This window comes from Lepisosteus platostomus, chromosome 17 (genome assembly GCF_059453375.1).
Source record: "Lepisosteus platostomus isolate fLepPlt1 chromosome 17, fLepPlt1.hap1, whole genome shotgun sequence".
NCBI classification, from domain to species: Eukaryota; Metazoa; Chordata; class Actinopteri; order Semionotiformes; family Lepisosteidae; genus Lepisosteus; species Lepisosteus platostomus.
In genome coordinates this window covers 14,738,800-14,748,607 of record NC_142627.1, presented here as the reverse complement: position 1 = coordinate 14,748,607, position 9,808 = coordinate 14,738,800, and the positions used below count along the sequence as shown (strand labels likewise).

The window sequence follows — 9,808 nt, the reverse complement described above, 5'->3', positions numbered from 1 at the left end:
ACAAAACTTTATTAAAATGTCCCTGACAAACGTGGAGTGGAAAAGTTGTTTTTCACTGTACGTTTCCCTCTGAGGTTTAAGTTTCTTTTCCCCCCCCCGGTTTTTAGCGATTAAACGACAAATGCCTTCTTTTTCTGTTATTTATTTTAAGACGTTGCTTTTGCATTATCTGTCAGGTAGGTTGCTAGAAAATTGATTTGTTACAACGTTAAAAAAGCGTGGATGCACTGTCAAACATTTCGCGATACAATTAAGTAATATAGAATTGCACTTAGTAATTGTTTAATTGTGATTTATTTCCCCCAGTATTTCTTTGTATCATTTTTTCTTTAGAACGATCTTTAACATTGTGCATATGATACTAGTACTCTTCTTACAACATTAAATAAGCAGTAGAATATCGGGCTGTGTAAAGAATCTTGCCTTTCACAACCAGAAATTCATGACCTTTGCATTCATTGGTGATTTCATTTGCAATGAATATCAAAAGAAATATCACTTATAATTGCTACAAATTTTTCATAGCTGGTGTACTGTTATTTTATTGGACAGTCATTACATATACAGTATTATTCGGATTAACACTTGCCATCTACTGGAACCAATACAAGCTGTACATCTGCAATACACAATGTGCTCTTCATGTATTTGGAGGTATTGTGTCAGCTAACATACTGTAATACTGTGCAATGAAATTGGCTTTGAGGACAATGAGATGACTTCTAAATTTGATATTAATGTTTGTACCAAGACCCTCCCACAAAAAAAGTCATTCCCTTACACGGACAAGAGCAAGCCTTTTGAGGCACCGCCTTTATAGACATGCCGTCTTACTTATCAGAAATCATTGTCCTTTGCCAACATCCACGAGACTACTAACAATATGCAGATGTGCGCAGTATTAACACTGACATACTGAGAAAGGGTCTTGATGTTACCATGGAATCAAGCATCTGATGGTTGTAATGGGGTTTGAAGATCTTCTACAGTATGTTGCCTTTGAATTTGTTTTTTGTAAAGAAATGATCCCGCAGATGTCCCCCCAAATCTGATGATGATGATATTGTAGGGTTATCACATTAAGCTGACAAGATAAGGATTGATTATGGATGCATCCAGTCAGTTGGTGGTACTGGGAGTGGAGTGCCAGTGGATGGACCTTGACTTCCTGTTTCAGTGTTCCTGCCAGCAGCATTTCCAGTGTGTTTCAGCTGTCTCTTTCACTGAGATGTAGATGTTTTGCAGAGTGATTAAAACTGTTATACCTGTGTGACCTTCATGCATGCACAGGCAAGCTTACACATATTTCTCACTGTGCACTTGTTTTTTAACACATATTCAGGAGTAAAGTAGGAGGGCAAAATAGGATGTGGTCGCTGCACTGCTTAATGTGTTGGTGTCCTACAAGTAATAATGATGAAAATATGTCTGCCTTTCTAACATTATCCAGTATGTTTATCCCTGTAACTACTATATGCGATGATAACAGTGAGGCTAAAAAAGACACAGCCTTAAGGGATGCATTAACTCCTTTAAATTGTTTAAATCTACTCCCTAAATTTCACTGTTCAGAGGTTCTCCAAGTAAAGGAATGAGGTTAAGAGAATGAGCAGTTTGTTCATACAGAAAAAAGTGACATTTTCAGAAAGAAAATACTCAAATTTTTGAAAAAGTCATATTTTTTAAAGTATGTGTTTGATTAGTACTGGATTTGATTGCTGAATTGTATTGTGGAAAAATGGAAGAGAAATAGTAATAATTAGATTATCTGGTCTTTGCAACCAGATTATCTGGTCTTTTTTTCGTTTTGAGCTAAAAGGCTAAGAAAAAAAATCATTTCCACAGTGAAAATGGTAAATAAGGTTGGTTTTATTGCTCTGAAAGAGTAAAAGAAAATGCCTTCATGTTCTGTCCTCATATCCTAAAACTGCACACAGCAGGTTATAAACAGAACGTAAAATACCTCAAGGATGACAGAGAGCTCTCTTATTAGGATTAATTCTTTAATGATCTAACTGCCTGTTTTCACTGATGGTAAATTGCTGTCCAAAGGCTCGTAACTATAGTCTTATATTTCTTTATAACCATATTCAACTGGCTACTACTCCTTTTTGAAAAGGATATTTAGTAGCCAGCATGATCAAGCACACTACATTCTAGAGTCCCTTTTTCCTCTGAATAAAATGCTTTTGTGCTTGAGTAAAAAGTCACTTTGAAAGACAACGAAGGCTGACAACAACAGTCCAAGAGAAGTCAGTTCCCTGGTGATGGTGAGGAGGGTTGTTGTAAGAGGAAAGTAGATCTATCAAGTACTTTGCTTGCTTCAAAACCAGACATCATCCATTTTGGTTATGAATGAAAGCTTTCCAGAAATAAAAGTCACAAGATCAGCTAGCTCCGGTACTCAAAAGCCTCAGGCATGCTAATAAAAAAAAAGCTTTGCTCACCTTCTGCATAACTACAGTATTATCAGATATCTTCAACATGAAATGTAAAAAAAAAAATATTTTTTTTGGTGGAATTTACTTTTACTCCAGTACACACGGAAAAAGAGCAGTATACTTTTGTAATCTATTGACATTAATTTTATATTCATAATGCTGTCTTGACACCATACACTGATTAAAAAAACTGCTACAGCGCAATCTAATTTTATGTGTCAACACTGATAACTACATCTGAAAAAATGCACGTTTTACATGCTGTGAAAACCGTAAAACGTATCTTTGAAGTATCATACTCCCTGACTCCATGGTAGAGAGACACCAGTAACATCCTGAAACAAACCTTAAGTAACAAACCTTAAGCTCATCAGGAATAGTTTTCTTAAAAACATGCTGCATGGGTAGAGTGGTGAATAACACAAGCCATTCCTAAAGTCTGCAGAAGAAATAGTTCCAGAATATTCTGTTTATGTTACATAAACATAGAATTGTCTACAATACCATTTTTGTGTCAAATTTCAATCTACTATGTATTTGTGTTGAGATGCCTTTTATTTTATAGCTCTATGAAGTGGCAAAGGGTGAAATACTCTGTATTAATGTGCAAGACACATTAAATAATATATCTTCATTAATACTTTGTACTAATTTACTGGACATTTAATGTCATAATTTAATGTGGACTTTGAGATAATACAACTAATTCCTGTAATAACAGAAAATAAAGAGTAATGGTTTTCATTATCTTGAGTTCATTATTGTCTCTCTTAGTATTTATTGTATATTTTCTTCATTTTTGTAGAAGGCACTTGTGATAATTAAACTTGAACAATACACATTACAGGTTTTTACTGATTTTAGAAAAGTACTGTAACTTGCTATGTCAGATAATGTATGTTTGTGTATAGATGCTGTGAGAATAATAAGGGCTCCTGACATTTCTTCTTGTAATGTGTACCGTTTTGATGTAATGTTTGTATTTAAATATCTACTCAATTATTAAGCATTAGAGTTTTTGAAAGCAGAACAGTTGCAATTTGTGCTTTGCAGAGGTTGCTGGTTTCAAAGGCACTACTTTTACATCTGGTAAATATATGAAATTCAAAATAGGGGGCTGATATTTTGGAATTAAATCATTAGCGACAAGACACTCCATCCCAAATAATGTAGGTCATTTATATAAAAAACAAGACAGCCAATGAAATTTTTTACACCATATACTGTATATCTACAGTATCTACAGTATGTAGCATGTTGCATACTATGTAATATCACAGCTTGGTTTTATATAAGAAAATAACATTACACAGAATAAAATGCATCATAATATTCAAAAAGCCCAGATATGCAGAATTAGGCTTTGTATTTAAAAAAGGCTTTAGTAAGCATCCTCTTCACACCCCAGATAACCCTAAAATGCATGACTTCAGGAGTACCCACTTATAGCAGATATTTGCCAAAATAGACTAAACGACAGTATTGGAGTTTCTGATTATATATTGCTTGTAAGGAGTGTGTCAAACGTGCATGCTACACATTGTGCCTAGAGAGATTGATGTTTTGTCATCCACCTGCTTCAAAGCTGTAAAACCTGCAGCTGCAAAAGAAAACCTACCCAGCTACAAAATCTAAACAAAGAAATGTTAGTGGGATGTTTACATTTCTGTGAAGGAATATCTCAGATTCAATGATGTGATGGAAAAATGGTTTTAGGATTACAGAGCTTGCGAAAGGGTGAGTGCTAAATGCTTTTTGTTTGTGATAGCAATGAACAATATAAAACGAATTGCTTTGATTCGGCTTTATGGAAAGCCTAGCATCTTCAGAGAGAGAAGCTGCCTTTTCTGTCATATGCAGATTGCCGCAGTCATGCAATATGCAATGCTAATAAAATTCTAAATGAAAGCTTATACATTTTTGCATTGGGAAAGGCAGCCTGGCTTGTGAGGCATGTTTTTTTTTTCTTTTTTCAGTGTCTAAGGTTCCTTTTACCTTTGAGCAGAATGATCTATTGTGCATTGTTTATCGCAAGCCATGGTCACTTCTCTGGAATGCAATTGGCTAGAGCTACACCGTGTGGGTCTTGCACCCTGCTTTTTTTTTTCAACAGATTCCTTTGAAGCAAGACAAGAGCAGAGGTGGCCAGTTTAACTTGTCTTTTTTCAGTTCCATTATGCATGCTTTAGAAAAGCAAGCTAATAGAATGTACTGTTCTGCACCAGTGATGGACATGCTACATACATAGGAAAATAAAAAGGGTGAGGAAGTATTTTAAAATTTTAAACAGATTTGGAATAAAAATAGGTTCTATTTCAAGAGCAGAAGGTAAAAGCAATTACATTTCAGCGTTCATCGTACAGGTTGCTCAGTTACAGAATGCATGTTAGTATACCCTTTCATGCAATATGTATATATACAGTATGCCCTTTGTATGTTTATTAATACACAGTAAATTGATGAAAGGGAATAGCACCTTAGTACTTCAATATACAGTAAATAAGGACATTTCTTCGTCAGGTTTAAAAGATAATATAATTTCATATACTGAACATCTTTAGATACGTAATGTGTGTGTTTACATGTTCTATATATTTGCTAAGACACCAGGAACCAACAGATGGAAGTCAGTACCTTGTTGCAGTCTCTTTTATGGACTAGGTTCTGCATGTTTTTCGAATACTGGTGTTTTGTGTAAGCTGCTTAGTGCTTTACTTCACTCTAAGCTACATCTTCAAATGCTAATTTTAATTCTTCCAATTCAAATCTTTTTTGATGAGCTGGAAAACTGCCACAAACATTTTTAATAAATAACGTAGTCTCGTAAATTCATGTAAAATTAATTTAAATCTGTTTTTTGAAATTGTACTTTTTTAAGTTCCTGTTGTGATTAAAGTGTAATTAATTAGGCTGTTAGAAGCTAATATTGCTGCAACAGCAAGCAGTACTACTTTGTTTTACCTTCTGTACATGTACTGTTGTATATTTAATAGTGTTGTTAATGTTAAGCATAATTTACATTTTCAAATCATATAACATGTTACAAAACTAATATATTATGGACATAAATGCATTATTTTGAAGCAATGATTTTAAATAAATGTCCAAATTGGATTTGACATAAATGCAAATTGTTTGCTTATTTTAATATTATATGCAGTGAGCAGTATATGTGTATTCTTTTTGGGAACAAAATGGAAAATGCAAAGATTGCAGGAAAGGATCGTGGGCTTTCATGTATATAGACCTATATGATTATAAGATCATATAGGGTGAAATACTTGTGCTGTGCTGTTTAACAAGATTAACAATCCAGATGTATAATTATGGTGTTGTAAATCAACCGCTTCTATTTAAGTTTATACTTTAACATCAAGAACAACAATAATACAGATTTATAACTACAGTAAATGTACTATTTTTGTCTGTGAGGCACATCATCATGAATATACAGTATGTGTTACCCAATTCAGTTCAGCAACTACTGTAAAAACCAAATGACCTACAGTAAATGGGCTGAATGACCTCTTGTTTCTAACCTTTCTTATGTTTGGATGCAGAAACTTACAATTACAAAATCGCCGGTTTATGATTGATAGCACCATTGACTAAGAGAGGCTGGGTTGGATTTTGGCCTATGGAGTCTTTCTGTGTGGAATCTGCATGCTCTCTAGGCTGTCCAATTTCCTCCCGCCTCGTGAAGATATGCAAGCTAGGTTTGATTGGCTGTTCTTAACTGTGCCTTTTTGTGTGCTTTCCCACTTTGCACCAGAAGTTATGGAAGTAGTCATAGTAATTCAACAATATTTTTGCCTTCTCATTGATTGTTAAAAAATAAAAACAGTGGAATTTATTAAGAAACAATCAGAATGTTTTAAGGTCAGATTTACAGAAGGTTTACCAACCCAAAAAACACTTTGCATTTATTTTAATCAAAATGCTGTTGTTGAAGTGCTAACTCAAAACCCAGCTACTGTGAATACAGAATTTATTCGTATAAGGATTTATTTGACAGGTTTGTTCGTATCATGGTATGTTTTTAGCATTTCAGAGGTGGCACAAAAATTGTATTTTACAAGGTCTAGCATATTCATATAAAGAAACAGTTTAGATATGCCAGTTATTTAATCAATTCATAATTAATTGGTCAATTTTGGTGGAACAGTAAGTTCAACTCTAACTTGAATGGCAGAACATCCCCTATGACCATTACAATGTCTATGTGCCCTGGCAGTCTGTGCCATGCTATTTGCATTCTGTTTGCGCTATTGTTGGACACTGTTGGTAGTGATAACTTACAGAGGTGCAGTAAACTTGAATGCACCACATTACTGCTGCAGCACATAACTTTCAAATACCTTATTTGTCCAAATAGTGAAATGAAGTGTAGATGTAAATCTTTAGCCCTTGTGTTAACAAGCTGAGATTGTATTGCTAATAGGATTCAGGATTTAACAAAAAATGCAGGAGAAATTTATATTCCTAATTAAATTGTTTACTGAAAAACAATGTACAAGAACAGCAGTCTGCAGCATTTTTTTTTACTTAAAGCTTGTTTTTACATTTATGCTGCATCAGTTTCAGCAACTAACAGGTTAACATCTGTGATAAAGTACTGAGGTGAAGTCTTAGCAAAGACTACAGTACTTCTTAGATAGGAGTGAATCCAGCTATCTTTCAGACATGAATTGATCGGATTATGAGGGGTGTATTCCATCCCTAAAGGGAAGCCAAGCAAGTTGGATATAATTGACTTTGGTTTTTCAATATCCTGTGGTTGCTATACTTCCAAAGGGGATACCTTCGAGGGTAAATAGCAGAATGGACCAGGTTTGATCAAGTTGGCAAAGGATTAGAAAGAGATCAATATCAGCAGTGTTAAATTTCAGTATGAGATCTGTAAAGTTACTCAGTCAAGGTCTTCTGTACACAATAAAATCTGACCCAGCACTAGAGGACTGTCCTGAAATGCCCCAGAGAAACACAGTCTTCAATATTGTTGACCTGAACAGGTTTTTACATACTGTAGTATTACAGTTTTTGAAAGGTAGATCTAAATGCAGAAGGTACTGTAGTCCTATTTCAGCTTTAATATTGTAACAGTACAGTGCTGTAGTCCAAATACTTCATGTACTGTATTTCATGATTTCAAAACTGTATTTTTATTTGCAACTGTGTAAAATTAATTACACTTAAAAATGTACATTTAATGTCCAAAAGGAGAAAAGTTGCAGCTTTCAATGATAATGCCACATGACTGGACAGTGAAGAGGATTGTACGGTTGCCAAAGATCTCCCAATCACATTTGTCTAATCATGTCCAATTCCACTCCTTGTAATAGTCATTGAGTAGCATTGCCCAGATTTGAGCATGAAATAATTTGGCTATATCCTCAATTCCAGGCAAAAGCTTTTGTTTAATGGCCAAATTAGTATTTCTATTTCCTTGTAATACTGTACAAGCCTTAATCATTTGTCAGTGGCTGAGGTTTGATGCTTAGGTAACTTATAGAATTATATAATTCCCCCAGTGAACGGACAAGCTTCACTGTGGATTTCCTTCGTGTCAGATTGTGGAGTGTGAGAGTACCCTGTTAAGTCACATACCTGTGTGTGCAATAAACCTAAGGGAAAGAAGACAAGTGAAACTAAATTCAAATGCTGTCAAGGCAGATTGTTGGCTATAAAAAATGTCTGTGAGGCTGTGAGACATTACTTTTTTAATTTATATAAAATGTCGTTAACATTCACCATCACAGTTTATTGTGTTAGAAGTCACAGTTAAGGAATGTGATTTTTGTTAAAGGTCTCCCCAACATACCCCCACCCCCTTTATAAGCAGCAACCCTGAAAAAACAGTTATGCCATTGATTTGTGATTCATTTTTTTCTCAAACTGTGTATTTTCATTACATAAAGAATTTCACACTGTATAATTTCTTGGGAAGCAGTCAGCCAGTGCAGAAATCAAACAGATGCTGATAATTATTTTCAACTGTTCAATGATGTGTGGTATTACACTATTTGTAGTGTATATTTCTTTTGTATTTGTGACACTCAATATATTAGAAGACAAGTAGCTTCAAATTAATTTGTTTTTATCCTCACTTAAAATATGAAAGTGGTTAAATAATTATGGATGTAAAAATTACACCTCATGAACAACGTTGATGTGGTTGAAAGAGGGAATAGAAAAATATCTTTAACCCCAAACAAGTAACTGGTGAGGTGGAAGTAGACTGTTTTATACTGTAGGTCTTTTTAAAATGGGTCTCAAAATGAACCATATGGACAGGATATTTGCAAATTCATCCCTCTGACATGCAGTATAATAAAAATAGATGGAAATAAAGGTAAAAGACAAGTATGGGGTCTGGGCACTAGTAATGGCATAGTCAAGGAAACAGTTGATTATTGTAGAAGTACAAGTTAGTATAAAAGGAAATACAATTTAAATAATGTTTGAAACTAAATACATGGCCACATGTAATGTGTAATGTAATGCATTAAGCTTTTCCCCAGAATATATGTAAATGTACAAAAGTGGAATATACTGTAATATGTACTGTATGTCTAATTAAGGTGCTCAGCAGACCAAAGCAGTTCTCCTTTATTGATCTCTCTCAATTTTAAAACTTTTAATCATATTTCACACTTTCGTTTGTCAGCTGACCAACTTACAAAGAACCAAGAGAAAATCTGCAAAGCCTTCTAAGTTAAAGTAGCTCATTACATTCTTAACCTTAATCTCAACATCACTTTTTATTTATCTAGGAGAATACTTTGCCTTTAACCCCCACCCATCCCAAAAGCATCAGGTGCTCATTTGGGATATTTTAGTGGATTACATTTCTACCTATTGAACCAGACAATAGATATTTAAATAACAGTTTTGTGGGTGTAATTTTTGAATCCTATATACTGTAGGTATGGCATAAGCAGTACTGCTTCTTATACAATATATATTAGAGAATTTCCTCTAAAATCTTCATCTTCATTTATTTAATAGTAAACCTAATTTCTTAACTTTGAAGTTACAGTACAACCATTTGAAACATTTTACTTATTGATAATGCAATGAATGAAAAGACTACATTAAAATGAAACAAACAATGGAATTGGTTTGTGGTCTTAGAATAGTGTCTCCAATAGTCTCCTTTATTTTTTTCTTTCTTAAGATCATCATCGGGTTTTGATACAAAGGAGAACACTTTTATAAACAACACAAGGATATACTTTGACTTTTCCTTTGCCTACTGCCCTGTCTCTCTCACACCTGAAGAAGGCTCCACGGCCGATACGTTGTGTTCTCTTTCTTCTTTTTTTTCAGCATGGAATAAACCTTTTACTTGTTCCTTTACAAGGATA

At 34.2% G+C, this 9,808-nt stretch overlaps 1 long non-coding RNA gene across 8 annotated transcripts in view; it reads left to right on the top strand.

The window, feature by feature from the left end:
- The first annotated feature begins 61 nt into the window (after positions 1-61).
- Positions 62-9,808, top strand: part of LOC148646213 (uncharacterized) — a 460,577-nt gene continuing 450,830 nt past the window's right edge. For 7 of the 8 annotated variants that reach the window (XR_015927991.1, XR_015927985.1, XR_015927984.1 and 4 more), the window contains exon 1: positions 3,862-4,178. This is a non-coding gene — a long non-coding RNA (uncharacterized LOC148646213). Of the gene's footprint in view, positions 177-3,861; positions 4,179-9,808 lie in introns of those variants that run through there. The other variant, XR_015927990.1, reaches the window with a different exon arrangement.